General features: G+C 37.1%; 1 protein-coding gene across 4 annotated transcripts in view; it reads left to right on the plus strand.

The window, feature by feature from the left end:
* The first annotated feature begins 14,115 nt into the window (after positions 1 to 14,115).
* obsl1b (obscurin like cytoskeletal adaptor 1b) overlaps positions 14,116 to 17,061 on the plus strand; it is a 41,084-nt gene continuing 38,138 nt past the window's right edge. For all 4 annotated transcript variants that reach the window (XM_053627437.1, XM_053627439.1, XM_053627440.1 and 1 more), the window contains exon 1: positions 14,116 to 14,817. The gene's annotated coding sequence lies outside the window, so the exon portion shown is untranslated. The remainder of the gene's footprint in view (positions 14,818 to 17,061) is intronic.

Consider the following 17,061-nt stretch of genomic DNA (forward strand, 5'->3'; position numbering starts at 1 on the left):
CTAGGACAAACATGGTTGTCCCTGAGACTTTTTGGAAACAATACATTTTCCTTTCCACTGTCCTCTCCACTTCATTCCTTGAACAGCGTTGAATTTCACATTTGTGCATAACTAATCTTTCATTTGGACAAGTTTACTAGAGCTAGGACTATTGATCTATCATACTGGTGGCTTGGATTAGGTGGAGTTTATTGTGTCTAAACATAAGTGCAGTAAGAAAGCTCTCAAATCACTTTATGAGGTCACCCAGGCTGTGGCTCTCAGAGGTATGATGTCTATAAAAATGGGCTAGCCAACTAAAGATAAGACCCAAGTGAGTGTGAGCCTTTGTCACTTTATTTTAAATACTTACCTTTAAGCAATCATTTTCTCACAAATAGTACACAGGTGATACTTTTGGAGCTTACTCCTAATGGAGTAGTGCCTTTAGAGTTCAAGTTCCTATAGAATATTTCCACTACCTATCCCATGAATCAAAGAAATGAAAATACATTACTTTCTCACACTCATAGCAGACAAAATATAGTACAGTTTGTTTTCGACCCATATTAAACTCTGGGGTCCAAAAGTCTCCTTTGTATTAAAGGTCAGCTATTCCATGAGTCTTACCCCTTAAACTGAAGCATGTGTTTAGACAAAATACCAACGGATTTGATCTAACATGGATCATCAGGTTTTACACAAACCTGTGTAGTCCATGCCAGCTTGAGTGTACACTGTCATTCAAGAATAATGGGGACATGCCAAATACTAAGAAACTCTGATTCATGTAAATATTTCTAACATTCTACTTTTCACTCAAGTTGTTGCTAATAATATAATTTGTAATGAAAACCTTTGTGTTAAGTAATTGAAGTAAAGTATGTATTAAAGTGGCAAATCCACTTTGGTTTCCATTTTGGTTTCCAGCTCTTTTCAAATCGCTCCTTCTCACCGTTAATTTTGTGCTTTTTGCCTGTAGCCATGATTAAATATCATTCACTAAATTAATTTGCAGTTGAAGTCAGAGGAAAAAAAGAAAAATTGCAATGTGTTGTCCAGTGGGCCACCTATCATACATTCATCAGAGAAGCCACAGGCCAATTAACATCTTTCTGCTGGCCACATTTAGCCCTGGGGCTAGACTTTGAACACCCCTGATGTAAAGGGATGGCAGGTGAGTGGGTACAGTAACTTGCTGTCTTTCCCACTCTGTGTGCACTTTGTGCCACTGCAGTTGTTTCAGATTATCCAAGCATCTAAGACTGTTAAACATTCTGTAAATCCAGAACTATCTGAGATTATTACAAAGATCAAGTGTTACTCCTGGAACGTAAGTATTAAACATGCAAGCAGTGGCTGCTGTTGGAACACGTTTGCATCCCAAGCCAGGCCCACTCTGAGTACATTCCTTTATCAAAGCAGGGGGTATATTTAGGAAGCAGTAAGATGTTACAGCTGGCTTTTGCCAAATGCATACTGTCATTGTGAGCTCATTATGGATATTAAAACATCCTGTTAGGCTATATGTCAATAGAGGGAACCATGCCTATAGAGGGAACCATGGGTGTTAAGTCTGGACACGCCCTGAATGGGACTCCAGTGGCAGGGCACCATTCACATATATTCAGACACTCATTCACACTTAGGGTAATTCAGAGTAGCTAATCTGCCAGTTTTGGGAGCTTGGAGGAAACTGGAAAACCCAGAGGAATCCTATGTGTACAAGGAGAGAATGTATACAGAAACTCCACACAGCCAGCGACCCTAGCTCAGGTTCCAACTGGGGACCCTGGAGCTGCCAGGCAGCAATGCCGCCCTTACTGTTAAATTTCAAACATGTATTTTATCATAGTAAGGTTATATGTCTCAAATTCAGCATTCAGGCGACATGAGCGGGTTGTCCACTAATCGCAGGGTTGGTGGTTCAATCCCGGCCCACATGCCTCCACATGCCGAAGTGTCCTTGGGCAAGACACTGAACCCCAAGTTGCTCCCAATAACATACAAGGCCTGTGCCATTGGTGTGTGAGTATGAGTGTGTGTGTGTGTGTGTGTGAATGAGTGAATGAGAAACAGTGTAAAGCACTTTGTAGAAGGTTAAAAGGTGCTATATGTGTAGCCCATTTAACAATAGTGCATTCAGAATGCAGATGCACGTGTCACTACATGATGCTATAATTTGTGGAATATGTTCATCCATCCATCCATTTTCCTTATCCTACACAAAGTTGTGTGGGTCACTGGGTCGGTGGGATTCAAACCCCCAACCCTGGAGGTGTGAGGCAAACGTGCTAACCACAAGCCATGCCCCCCTTGTGGAACATGTATTATTTATTTAATAGATACAAATTAATAACAGTAGACCAAGTAAAAGTAAATAAAGCAATCAAATTATCCTAATCATTTGAGCAAATCCAGATTATAAAAGTCTCTTAAAAAGATTCATTAGAGAACTCTTTTGTCCTGACTCAAAGTTAATTGACACAAGATAAATGTTTTGAAAGGTTTGAAATACCAGAGGTTTACACTGTCAACACTGAAGTCTTGATTTAGAACAGGGACATTTCCAGTCTGTGTGCTTGCTTAGCAGCTTCAGAGTTAATCAAGAATGCTTAATAAATCCTTCTTGACCTCTTTTATATAGTTATCCCTTTGGTAATTTTCTGGCAATCACATACCTCACCTGATACATGGAGGTTGAGTCAGGTCTGACCTTCAGACTATAGTACTTCAACTAAAAGTTTATTTTAGGGTGTAAAATTGGGATCAGGTTTCCAGGGAAATGAATTAGACACCAAGGTTCAGCTTTTGGGGAAATAAAGTCCGAAACCATAAATTCTATCCAATAATGACCTATGCCCTTTTGCTTCACATTCTAACACCAAACTGACTGCAACACCCCATAAATACACAAAGACAAGTACGTACATGTACGCACATTCATCAGAGAATCAGCACCCACTGAATTGTAAAACACTTGTGTTAAAAACTATGTAGGGCAGGAGTACTCTACTGTGCACCCGTAATCAATAATCCTATTTGCATCACATATTTAATGTCTGGTTTTAAGCAATCAATAGCCTTTCTCTTATATACTCTTTCTTGCCATGCTGGTTTTAAATAAACTGTTTTGATTAAATAATTGATACATATTGTTGTATGTTTTTAAAATGTTACAGGTTTTTTATGCTTCAGACATCACAGTGAGTGTTTTTCAGTTCAGTCATGTGTCTTGCCATTTTGCAACTAATTAGGTTAATTGGCAACAGGTCAGTAACATGATTGCGTATGAAAAGAGTATCTTAGAGAGGCAGAGTCTTTCAGAAGTAAAGATGGGATGGAATCTGGATGAAAGCATATGTTGCTCTTACTCCTGCTCTACTAATGCACCCCTATACCTGCAGAGATGCAGGCTTTTGAACTGAGCACTGATAAAAAGCCAGATGGTCCCTCTCCTCTTTAGTCCTCATTAGTTTAGAGGACGTGGCGTCCATTGTTTCCAAAAAGAATGTCAAATTTCGATTCATCTGATCACAGAACAGTTTTCCACTTTGCCTCAGTCTATTTTAAATGAGCTTTGACCCAGAGAAGATGGTGGTGTTTCTGGATCATGTTCACACATGGCTTATTCTTTGTATGATAGAGCTTTAACCAGCATTTGTTGATGGCACGGTGAACTGTGTTCACATACAATGAGTTCTGGAGGTGTTTCTAAGCCCATGCAGTGATTTCCATTACAGAATCATGCCTATTTTTAATGCAGTGCCGCCTGAGGGCTCGAAGATCACGGGCATGCAATACTGATTTTCACCCTTGTCCCTTGCACACAGAGATTTCTCCAGATTCTCTGAATCTTTTGATGAAATTATGTACTGTAGATGATGAGATATTCATAGTCTTTTTACATTGAGGAACATTATTCTGAAAACGTTCCACAAATTGTAGATGCAGTTTTTCACAGATTGGTGAATCTCTTCCCATCTTTACTTCTGAGAGACTCTGCCTCTCTAAGATACTCTTTTTATACCCAATCATGTTACTGATCTGTTGCCAATTAACCTCCAGCTGTTTCTTTTTAGTAACACTTACTTTTACATTGCCCCGTCCCAACTTTTTTGAGACATTTTTTCTGCGGCCATCAGATTCAAAATTACTTTATTTTTTTTTCTGAAAATGGTACATTTATTCAGTTTAAACAACTGATGTGTTTGCTATGTTCTATTGTCAATAACATAGGTGTTTTTATTTACATTTTACACAGTGTCCCAACTTTTTTGAAATTTGGATTGTAGTTGTTTGGCAATATTAGAACAAGTGGTTATGCTTCAGACATCATAGTGAGTGTCTTCCAGTTCAGCCATGTGTCTTGGTCTGGATATAATTTTGTTTTTATCAACATTCATCAAGTCATGGTTATGTATTCTGTTATACTCAGCACCAAAGGGCCAACCTTAATACTAACACTATCCCAAAATAGTTTATTTTTTTATTTTTTTATTTCATCATAACTGAGGGATTCCCCTCTGCACAAGTGCACAATGATGGATGACTAAAATCCAAATATTACTGAATAAGAATTCTATGAGAAAATGTACTTGCAGTGTATTCATATATATATAAAAGCTTAATACTTTTGACAAATATTCCAGGTATAGAGCACACAAAAATAATTTCTGAGACTAATTTAACCCATCTGATTAAACAGGTGAAAAGTAAAGGATAGATGCAACATCTAAAGGGTGCTTTATAAATCAATAACAGGTTATGCTGTGTTCTTTTGAGGCTTGGACATTGTACTTGTATATACACCCCATTATTGACAAACGAGTCTACTGTGAGAATGAACCAGAAAGGAACATATGACCTTGGTTTTTACCTGACAACTGCATATGTTTGGCTGACTGAGCTGTAATCTTTGTGTGAAATCATCCTCGGGAAACTTAATGTAATGTAAACCACAGTCTTCTATTAGTTGTAAATCTATTATTTGAAAATCCATTTCATTTTAGATGCTGATAAAAGTTTGTTTAATTCCAACAGAGCATGGTGGTGTAAAATCTACATGTTTTCACAGGAAACATTTAAATGCTGATTTAGCAGCTCATGAAAATGCTCTCTATTTGATCTTATTTTATACACATGCTGAAAACAATCAGTGTGGTCACTGTGGGTTACATGGCATTCAGAAGGAATTTGGTTTAGTTGTGCAGTCACAAAGCCTGATTTATAACATGGTGCATTACAATGAGCCAAATCTGTCTGAAGACTAACTTCTTGTGAATTTCAGTAAGTATATGTAACTGTGACAGAACCTCCAATTGCACATAATTTATGAATTACATTTAATATGCCATATCAGCTACTGTATATCCCTAACAATTGTGCATGGTCATTAAACCATCATTCAGACACCAAAAGGAAAATGGTTATAGGTGTAGAATAGTGTTAATGCAGTAAAGAACACTCTTCCTAGAGTGCCCTATGTCAAGCGATGTTAATCACAACCATGTACCTAAGAAGGCTGGTATCTGAACAGAACATGAGGCCTCATGCCTGACAAGAAGTTACATAAATCTATAAGCTGTTTCGGAGTTTTCATTTCATAAATAAGCCCTGATTCTCATACAGCTTTGACAGCTTAGACATTAAGGCAATTTCTATGTGGCAGCAGGACACAAGCAACAGACTAAGTCTAACACAAACAGTCATAGATGTACTTTATGTCAGCTTATAGCTGCTGATTGCAGTATATATACCAGTTAGAGTAGGTTGGCTTCTTGTGTGGTTTTGTGTAATTTGTAGAGGGGGTTTTGTACACTTGCTACTATTAAACAGTATGAACACTGATATAAGTAAAAGACTGTAATGCTTCAAATATCTGGCCTGCTTTGGATGTTTACTGAGGACAAGTCAAGACAAAACTGAGCCAGAAGTTAAGAGTTCCATTAACTTGACCAACCAACTTGCTTTTTTGAAAACACAAGAGGCCTCAATGCACAAACATTAAAACTAAATGATTAATTATCCTAAATAGACAAGCCAATGCTAACCAAATTATCGAAGCGCAAATTAGAGCAGAATTAAACGCAAGTACATACATGTACACACATTCATCAGAGAATCAGCACCCACTGAATTGAATCACACATTACTTGTGTAAAACACTATGTAGGGCAGGAGTGTGCACCCATAATTTACTGTGCACCCGTAATCAATATTTCTATTTGCAACACATATTTAACGTCTGGTTTTAAGCATTTCTCGTTATATGCTCTTTTTCTGCCATGTTGGTTTTAAATAAACTGTTTTGATTAAATAATCAATACATTTTGTTGTATCTTTTTAAAATGCAAGACTTCACACAGCTCAAATATTTTAACAAGTTTATCTCATTTAATATTAGTTGTGTGGCAATAAATGAGTTGTTTGGCAAAATTAGAACAAGTGGTTATGCTTCAGACATCATAGTGAGTGTTTTCCAGTTCAGCCATGTGTCTTGGTCTGATATAATTTTGTTTTTGTCAACATTCATCAAGTCATGGTTATGTATTCTGTTATACTCAGCACCAAAGGGCCAACCTTAATACTAACACTATCCCACCACAGATTTTTTTAAATTATTATTATTTCAACATAACTGAGGGATTCACATCTGCACAAGTGCACAATGACGGGTGACTGAAATCCAAATATTACTGAATAAGTATTCTATGAGAAAATGTACTTGCAGTGTATTCATATGAACGTTCCATTTCTGGACCAAAACCTGAAATATTTTCTGTGTAGCTCACAGAATCACCACCATGAATGGAGGAAATTTTTTACTTTGCAAAAACATAATGACTGAACAGTCTCTTATGTAGTGTGGTTTGATTGTGAGTGTGACTGTGATTGGGAACAGGTGTGTATGACTAATCCCTCAGGAGCAGGTGACATGTCTGTGTGTACTTTTGGGAGTTGAAGTAGTCAGCCATGTTTGTAGTTTGTGGTGCATTCTGGGAAGTGGAGTCGCTAGTTTGGCATGACATGACAGCTTCCCCTAAATCATGTGAAGCTAACCAACTGCATCTTTTTGAACTGGTGCTCATGCAATGTCACAGGAGCATATAATGGTTAACACTCTCAGAGGAAGGTGTTATCCACCCACTTCCGCATACATGAGCTGACAGACACCCATTATTGACTAGTGTCACTGTGATTGATAGGGGACAGAGAGTATGCTGTCTCTCCCTCCCAGAGAGCATGACCAATTTTGCTCTTATGGACTCCCAACCTCAGGTGGCTGTAGTATCATCAGGATTCGAACTTGCAATCTCTAAATGACAGGATGAACACTTTTCTGTTGCGCCACACAAGAACCCATGAATAAGACTTTTCATGTGAATGTGTGACTCCTTCATTCCTTCATTTTCAGGAACCACTTTTAACCACTTTTATCCTAGAAACACTGGGTGTGAGCCAGGGACACACCCTTAATTGAATGATTTCTTTTAGTGCTGCTTGCTTTACAGAGGTGGTGATATCAGCTGACAGGCCGTTGCTACAGTAGATCAGTAAATGCGAATAGACTTGCCCTGTTGCTTACACTTGGCTCTGTTTTGAACCATGTGCAGATTGAGAGGTATAAAATAAACAACTGTGAAAAATGTATGGCTTTGCGTTTAAGGAATCTGGGGGTTATGCCAGGTTCTTGTCAGATGAACAGAGTTTATTCTGTCCATCATGGTGAAAGACATGTCATCAGATGTACTATCTCCAGGGTCTAACATGGATAGATTTATTTGTTCTTTAGCTTTCACAAACTTTCAGCTAAAGGAGTCTACATGCAAAAAAATGCAAAAAAAAAACAAAACAAAAAATTAAATGAATAAAAAGGTAATGCTAATTAAAATAACCAGTTCAATAAAATAAATCAGTGTATCTCAAGTAATGGTCTGCAGAATGGTGTCTCAATATATCTACTCTGACATTCACTGACCTTTTAACATACTGACATTAAGAGTGTTAGATGAACACTCTTAGAAAAAGGTAAAACTCTAAAGGTTTCATTGTTTTAGCCCACAGTAAACCCTTAAATTTCTACACAGCAGTAGTTCTAACACCAATCTTTATGGCCCCCAAGACAGTCCACATTTCATCAGTATCAACTCACACAACACAGGGATGAAGCAATAATGTGGACCACATGAAAGACCCGAAGGACTGGTCTGAGAGCCACTGCTATAAAGAACCATATAAAATGGCTTTTCTGTATCAGAAATGATTTAAACAAGAATCTCTAAGTACATTTACAGGTCTAATTAATTAGTGACAAACAAGCAGGCTAAACTGACCATCTGCTACCTGCACTGAATCATCACCTAGGTTCTAAAATATTGAGACTGTGTGTGTACCCCGAGCTAAACAAAAATGTAGAAACATTCAGAAAGTTTGTTTTAGTAACCTAATTAACATAAAATTAGATCGTACTGAATGCACAGGCAGCACCTTTGATCCGAAGCTAGGACTGTTAAATATTAGATCTCTTACATCTAAAGCACTTTTTGTTAATGAAACCATTTTTGATCAGGAGTTTAACATACTTTTTTTTTTTTTTTTTTTTTTTTACAGAAACTTGGATTAAACCAAATGAGTACATAACCTTCCAGAGTTATCAGCTATGTTTGGATTACCCTCATAGCTATACCAAAAAAATTATAATAATTAGAGAGAAAAAGCTAGCACCCTGGTATAACAAACACACACGCACCTAAAAACAGATTACTTGAAAATTAGAACGTAAGTGGTGTCAGACCTAATTGGTAGAGTTTTAAACAGCATGGAAGCAGAGCCTCCAGAACTATAGAAAATATCTTAGTGCTGCTAGATCAGTCTATCTCTCCACCCTAATTGAAGATAACAAAAATAATCCTAGATTCTTATTTAATACTGTAGCAAAATTAACTAGGAATAAGACCACAATAGAAACATGCTCACAATCATTATATAGCAGTGATGATTTCATAAAACCATATTAGACAAAAAAAAACAAAAAAAAAAACAGACACTCTTATAACTAACCATGTGTGAAATAATATAACAATATCAGATAAATGATTACAATGTTTTTGTCCCCTTCGAGAGACCAAACTAATTTAATTAATTTCTTCATCAAAATCATAAATCAACTTGTGTACTAGATCCCTAACCTACATGTTTCTTCAAACAGACTATTCCAGAAGTAATCGAACCCCTTCTAAAAATAATAAATTCTTCCATTAGCACTGGCTATGTCACTAAATCATTTAAACCAGCAGTTATCAAACCCCTGATTAAAAAACCTGTCCTCGACCCCTGTTAATTGTCCAACTATAGGCCAATATCAAATCTCCCATTTATCTCCAAGATCTTAGAAAAGGTTGTAGCACAGTAGCCATGCTCATACCTACATAGGAAGAACATTCATGAAATGTATCAGTCAGGATTTAGGCCTCATCACAGCACAGAGACAGCGCTGGTTAAAGTGGTAAATGACCTACTACTGGCCTCTGATCAGGGTTGTGTCTCATTGCTTGTATTACTTGACCTCAGTGTAGCTTTTGCACCACTGATCAAACTATTCTCCTTGACAGACTAGAAAATGCTGTTGGCAATAAGGGAACGGTCCTCTCCTGGCTCAGGTCTTATTTGACTGATCATTATCAGTTTATAGATATAAATGGTGACTTCTCTATGTATACTGAGGTAGAGTTTGGTGTTCACAAAGGTATGTTTTAGGCTCACTTCTCTTTTCTTTATATATGCTACTTCTCTGTAAAATTATTTGTAAAAATGGTATTAGCTTCCACTGTTATGCTGATGACACACAGCTGTATGTTTCAGCAAAGCCAGATGACAGATACCAGTGTAATAAAGACGAAGAATGTGTAAAAGACATTAGACACTGGATACTTATTAACTTCCTTTTACTTAAGTATGACAAGACAGAAGTACTTGTACTAGGAAGACATGCAGCTAGAAGTAAGCTTTCTGATTACATTCTAATTGTTATTACTAGTAATTCTGGCCTTTCTGTTTCATCAAGTGCTACAGTCAAAGACCTAGGAGTGATTATTGACAACAGTCTTTCATTTGATGCTCATGTAGATAATATTACTAGGATAACCTTCTTTCATCTGAGAAATATTGCTAAGATAAGAAATATAATGTCAATACGCAATGCAGAAAAATTAGTTCATGCTTTTGTTACCGCCTCATGTCTGTGTTACCTTCTGGCTCTCCCTTTTAGTTATGCTGTCATAGCTACTCTTGCCGGAGTCCCTGCTTGCACTCACGCAAAGTACATTGTCCTTAACCACTACAGGACAATAAGCATACCTAATAATCTCTCTCTCTCTATCTCTCTCTCTCTCTCTCTCTCTCTCGCTACACATGATACTCTTGAGATATCAGTGATCCTGACCACTTCCACGCTCCCAGACCTGCCCAATTCATCCTGATGCCCTACTTCTGGTTGGAGTTCTCATTAGTTTGAAGTCCCATGCTGCTGCTGATGTTGGCCCCACACGGTGCAGCCTAAAGATCATTGAGATTGCTGAGGATGGTACCACTTAAAAACCACAAAGATGGCTTTGGACCTCAATTCATATGAACAGTTATGCTATGATGGCTTAGGACTACAATTACCACAAACAGTTTTGCACTCAAGTCTCCATCAGTGAACAGTGGATAGGTTCAACAAAACAGACTTCATGTAAAAACCTGTAATGAATTTCCTGGTTACACAACTGCACTCTTTGACCATGTATTATTAGTACATTTATAGAAGGGATTTATTTATAACTGCACTATCTGGTGTCACCCAGATGAGGACGGGTTCCCATTTGAGTCTGGTTCTTCTCAAGGTTTCTTCCTCATATCGTTTCAGGGAGGTTTTCCTTGCCACCATTGCCTCTGGCTTGCTCATTAGGGATAAATTCAATCATTTAAAATCTATATCCTGAATTGATATATTTCTGTAAAGCTGCTTTGGGACAATGACCATTGTTAAAAGCTCTAAAACTGTATTGAATTGAATTGAACTTTAGGAAACTAAGAACATTTAATACCTACAACTATTTTTTTCTATCTTTTTTAAATTCTCCTTTGCTTTTGTTTATCAATGTCCTCTACTTTTTTATGTTGTCCTGCATTCTATCAAATCTCCTCAAGATGATCACCTGAAAATGTGATGAATTCATCGTTCATGCCCCTTCATGTTTCTTGAGCTACAGCTGTAAAATATGTATCACTTCAGGCAACTGCCTGAGCTGCCTTGAGAATTACCTCATTTAAGTAAATGAACTTGTCCTGTGCCTATCATTTATGTCCTGTTTACCGTTAATGTATTAATTCAATTCAATTAAATTTAATTTTTATAGTGCTTTTAACAGTGAACATTGTCACAAAGCAACTTTACAGAAATCTGGATATAAAATTTTAATGACTTTTTTTTTTTTTTTTTTTTTTTTAAATGTATCCCTAATGAGCAAGCCAGAGGCAACAGTGGCAAGGAAAAACTACCTGAGATGACAAAAAGAAGAAACCTTGAGAAGAACCAGACTCAAACGGGAACCCATCCTCCTCTGGGTGACACCAGATAGTGTGCTTATAAATAACTTATCTTCTATAACTGTATACTATAGGGTCAAAAAGTGCTAATTGTGTTCACAGAAACTTTAGTATGAGTATCATTTATAACTTTAAGTCTATCTTATCAAACTGAAGTTATTGACTGTTCAGTAATGCAGACTTGAGTTTAAACTGTTATTTACAGGATTTTAACAACTAATCTCAAAATCTCAATTCATGTCCCATAAATATTTTAGTGGATACAATGAAATAATGTTTTGTTTAAACAGAGTAATTATCTACAGTTGATCCATATTAAAACTGACACAAATGTATGTTGATGTTACAGAAATATTTGTATTAAATTGAAAAGGTAACTAAGGACATTTATTAATCTAATTGCATATACACTGCGCAGATCTCAACAACATGCTAGTTGTAATTGCAAGTAATAATTCCCTTTGTTATGTTATTTACTGAAAGCCGTAGTAACAAGTATAAACTTCTCTTTTAGTAAGAAATAATGTCTTCTTGTAATATACAGTACAATTTGGATCCTTTTGTAGCTTCACTGTCTTTGACTAAGTTTGAATATTCAATGTATTAGCATTTTTTTTTTTCAACCTTTAATGAATGATGGAAAAGGAGTTGGCTGGTGCCTCAGGGCCTGGGGTACTGGTATCCCATTCAAGTTTATTGCTGCCAAGCATCCAATGGTCCCAGGTTAGGCTCCAGTTTCACTGCAAACTTGATGAAAATAAAGCACTGAAAATGAGTGAACGATGGTTTAATGGTGGCCATACCTCTTGATTTCTCTGCAAAGCATCCAAGCCGTTGGAGTATTTTGAAATGGCATTCGTTCAGCGATCATGCTCGACTGCTGATTGCTATTCCCCGGTGGGGACCAAACCACTTGATAAAATATGTTAAGTAGAGATGTTCTGCGTATTTTCTCTTCTCGACCATCTGTAGCTCCACATCTCCATCACTCTATGGATATAAAATAGTCAGTCAGCTTTATTCAAGGCACAGGAGGAAAGGCTACTGCTGCTTCTATTGGCAGAGAAGAGACTGTTTGCTGTAAACAAATGGCCTGAAGGACAGTCAGAATGGGTAGCAGCAGGAATGCAGCCAAGCCTGGATATTTGGGACATGCCCAGGCTGGTCAGACAGAGGGCTGCATGTACAGCCTACAGTGACTACTCTTTCCAATCTTTCTCATCTTACAGTAGCCTTTATTACTCACTAAATGGCCATAGTTGCAAATGGCATTTATTCATATGTGGTAATATGTATATGTTCAATAAAATTGAAATTAAATATGCAACGTCATGCCTAGTTATTTATGTTTAAATGCAGGGTTCAACTACAAAAGAGACATTGGGATTGGCACCATAGAGAAGAATAAATAAAACCAAAATAACAATAAATAACAAAACACTGTAATACTACAACCTTTAGAGATTGTAAGATGTTTTTTTTTCTGCCAGCAGAGGGAGGGAGAGAGTAAGCATGGATAGGATGGCAGAATTCTATTGCATTTACAATGAGCACAAAATTGCTTACCTTAACTACAAAACACTTCAGTACAATATAGCGCCATGCATATTAACAGTACTCAGAATAAGAACTTTTTATCCATGCTCAAATTTTTTGCCATGTGTAAAGAAACAAACTAAAATGAAAGCTTTCCATTTGTCTCTTAACGTGAGGGTTGCAGGTTCTAAATTTTAGAGCAGGAGTAAATTGATACCTTACGCTTTTTTTGTCCTTAGACCCAGACAAAAATTTATAAGGGAAATTCCATCAAATTTGGAGGTCTGTGTGAGAAAATGAGTATCTGTTGACTTTTGCAATTATATCACATTGCTTACATGATCACAGAGTACCTTTATGGAAACTTTTATGGCTATGCCAAACAGTTGTATTCCTAGAGAGCTAAATGTATCACAAAGTCGATATGAAGGGTGTAGGCTTGGCTTTGCCAAATGAAACACTTGACAGTTACTGTATGCTGTATAACATGGTGTTGTTATTGTCGAGACTGTCTTATGCTCTGGAGAACAATAAATACATTAAATAAAAGCAACCTGAAACAAAAGCAACTTAAATGATTAAAAGACTTTGGACATAAGGAAATGAAGATATCAGCAGAATCTATATAATTTAACAGTTTTCTGAGTTAATTACATAACTGAAAATGGACCACCTTAACAGCCTTATGATGTAAACAGAGGCTCAATGGTGATAATGTAATGCTGTATGTGTATGTACCTATGTTGAAAAAAGAAAACAAACGACATGATGCACTTGCTTATGCCTTTTCCGGCAGCTGGGGGAATGTTGAAGCTTCAAAAAAGGGCACTACTAATCCCTGTAAGTTTGTACAAAGCAGCTAGTGCAAACTGTGCTTTTGCCAGGACTACAGTTTTAAAGCTCATGGTGAGACAGAGATGTGATCCTCTAAACAGCTGAGGGTTAATGCCTCATGCTTTCAATCATATTCATAGGCCACGTGGCACATGCATGGAGGTCCCCAACAAATTTCACCATTCTAACGTTTTAGTTTCGGTATTTTAAAAGGAAATCGGTGCAACAGAATCAGTAGCCTTAATCATATCCAACAAAAGCACTACTGTAAGCAAAATGTTAATCCTCTCCAATAATGTAAAAAGGGTCGTTTGAAAATAATCAAGACGCCTACAGGGGCTCTGTCCTTCTCCTTAGGTTTTATTGCAAGGTCTCAAGTAAGCTAAGAAATCTACTTTGGACAAGCCATCCAATCTATATTTAGCCACCACTAGCAAGTGAATGAAGGGCCTAACTTATCTTCACTGCTGTCATCAGGGCTGCCGGTATTTTTAGGGGACAGCAGCAGCTGCAAAAGCATTTAACGGTCTTCCACGAACAATGACACTTGGGGTGTCTCGGAGCTGAACACCACAGAGGTTGTGTGATTGCTGTAGAGTACGGAAAGAGACTGTTCAATATTGTCGAGGAAACTTGTTCTAATTCATGTACAGAGTAGGCAAACGATTCCCAAAATGGACAGGTGACAACTACAAGCAACTGTTGTCGAATAGCTCTGAGTCTGCTTTTTATCGAAACGTGAAGGGATTTACCCAAAAAACAGGAAAATACAGCAGGAAGTAAGCATCCAGGGGAGCTGGCCTGCAATTTTACTGGAACAATCAGAGGCTGGATTCACAATGTAATTCTACAATCAATCCTGAGGACTGAGGAGAGGTAGGTTTTGGAAGGCTTGTGAAATAAAGCTTCACTCAGGTCAGAGGTCAGTCTAATTAAATCAGAAACACAAACAAGAGGTTAATCCATATCGTTAACCTCTTGTTTGTATCTCTCAAAATATTATGTGACTGATGATTGACGTTTGATGATTTAAGTGTTATTTTTATTGATTTCTTTTTTAAGTATTCATTTTGGGGATAACTGGATATGATCATAATATTTACATAGCTATATTAAGTTTGCTAATTGCACACCAGACTGACTTACTTATGACCACAATGTATAAAAATAACAATAGCAAGTGAATTCCTAATGGCATAAGATAGCAACATTTTAACAAACTGGCAAGATTCATGAGCTAGGGTTTCATGGGTAGAATGTTAGAAAGTTTTTGTTGTTGTTTTAAACAAAATATGAGCTACGGCAATTAATGACTAATATTCTGATTACTACCTTCTTCTTCTTCTTTTTTTAAATCTTACATAAGGATCAATCATGGAGCATGATAAAACTTGAGAATCACCAATAAAAATTAATGATGACATTAGTTCAGAACTATATCTAGAAAAATAGTTCAGAACTAGATTGCTTAACTTGCATTAGAAACTCAGGAGCTTGGATGATATTTTAGAGCGAATACATCATTAGGATAGTGTGTGCATGTGTTTGTTTGTTTGTTAGATTTTTTCCTTTTTTAAACAAATGACAAATGAAACTAATCTTGACAATGACATTTAGGGGGCGAATTCTTCAATGAGCCTGCCAAGAGGGTGTGATGAAGGCAAAGCATATTTTGACTGCAACTCTCTCTCGGGCTGTGTACTGCATCTGTTTGCTGTGTGTGAGACCTGTGTTTGTATGTGCATGTGTATGTATAGGGTGTTCTTTGTGATACCTGACACATGCCCTCTTGCGGGTCTTTATTTAGGGCTGACTATATAAAGCACTTTCCCATTGAATTACAGCACCATCTGCGCTAGATATGTGTGGTGAGAACTGTTCAACTCCAGACTGTTGGCTTTGGCTTCTCACACACACAGGGTAAATGTGTTAGAAAGTTCTGGGAGTAAATACCAAAATACCATGGTGAAATGTAATCCCGTACCTCCGTCATTAAATGCCATTAGTAAGCATACAGTAGGACCACCCACTCATGTGGGGGGGGGGGGGGAGAGCGGGGGGACACACGAACAAACGAACGAATAAGTTTGGCAACTTTAAGTAAAGTTATTTTCATGGTCTATATTTTGATATAGTCATGCAACGATAAATAATAATGGTGTCACAAGAACTCTTTACATGGAATAATCAAACAGAAAGACAAAACAGTTTAAGCAATTAACTGCTTCCTTGAACAGCCATCAAACACAATACAAGTACATACATCTAATTATTAGATGTATGATGACTAAGGTTTTGGACATAGCTTAATAGCGTTCAAAACAGTGTTACTATGAATGCAGACTTTAATACACTGAAAAAGACACACTATTAGCGTCACTTATACATCTCTCTCTCTCTCTCTGTCTATATATATATATATATATATATATATATATATATATATATATATATATATATAAAATTTGGTTTCACTCTGCTCACATTTTACACTTTTTCTTTCAGTCTTTTCAATGTCCATGGAATAAAATAAAATATCAGATGCCACGAGTATACCATCTGCCATCATTTACACAACTAAATGGCCATGTAATACAAAGCATTGTGATAACATGAAATTTAAAATGACCTTATATGGCCATAGGCATTGTTTCAACTCAGGACAGCTGTCATTTGCTGCTATTGTAAAGCAACGGTTTGACGCTGTACAGAATAGCGCTTCACCCTTGCGTGTTCGCTGAGAGTAGGCTAATGGTTGAGAGGCAGAAATTTGGCCAATAGTTACTGCAAGCCTTTTATAATCGAACCAATTGGTGTGCAAGAAGGCGGGAATTACAGAGAGGGGTTAAAGCAATGCAACTATGCACACACATAATACAGCATTAGACCATAAGCACATCATAATGAAACTAAAGCCGGACATTTTCTCAAATTTAGAAATCCCGGCCGGATGCTTTTTTAGGTTCCAAAAAAAGAGAGGACATGTCTGGGGAAAAAGAGGACGTAAGCCTTTCAGAGAACAATTTGTGTTAATTTCTACCAAATTATCTTTGTGCAAAATTTATTTGCGCATGTACCCGGAGGTTGCTCACGTGAGCCAGGACTGACAAACAGGGCCAT

This window comes from Ictalurus furcatus, chromosome 6, assembly GCF_023375685.1.
Source record: "Ictalurus furcatus strain D&B chromosome 6, Billie_1.0, whole genome shotgun sequence".
Taxonomy (NCBI): Eukaryota; Metazoa; Chordata; class Actinopteri; order Siluriformes; family Ictaluridae; genus Ictalurus; species Ictalurus furcatus.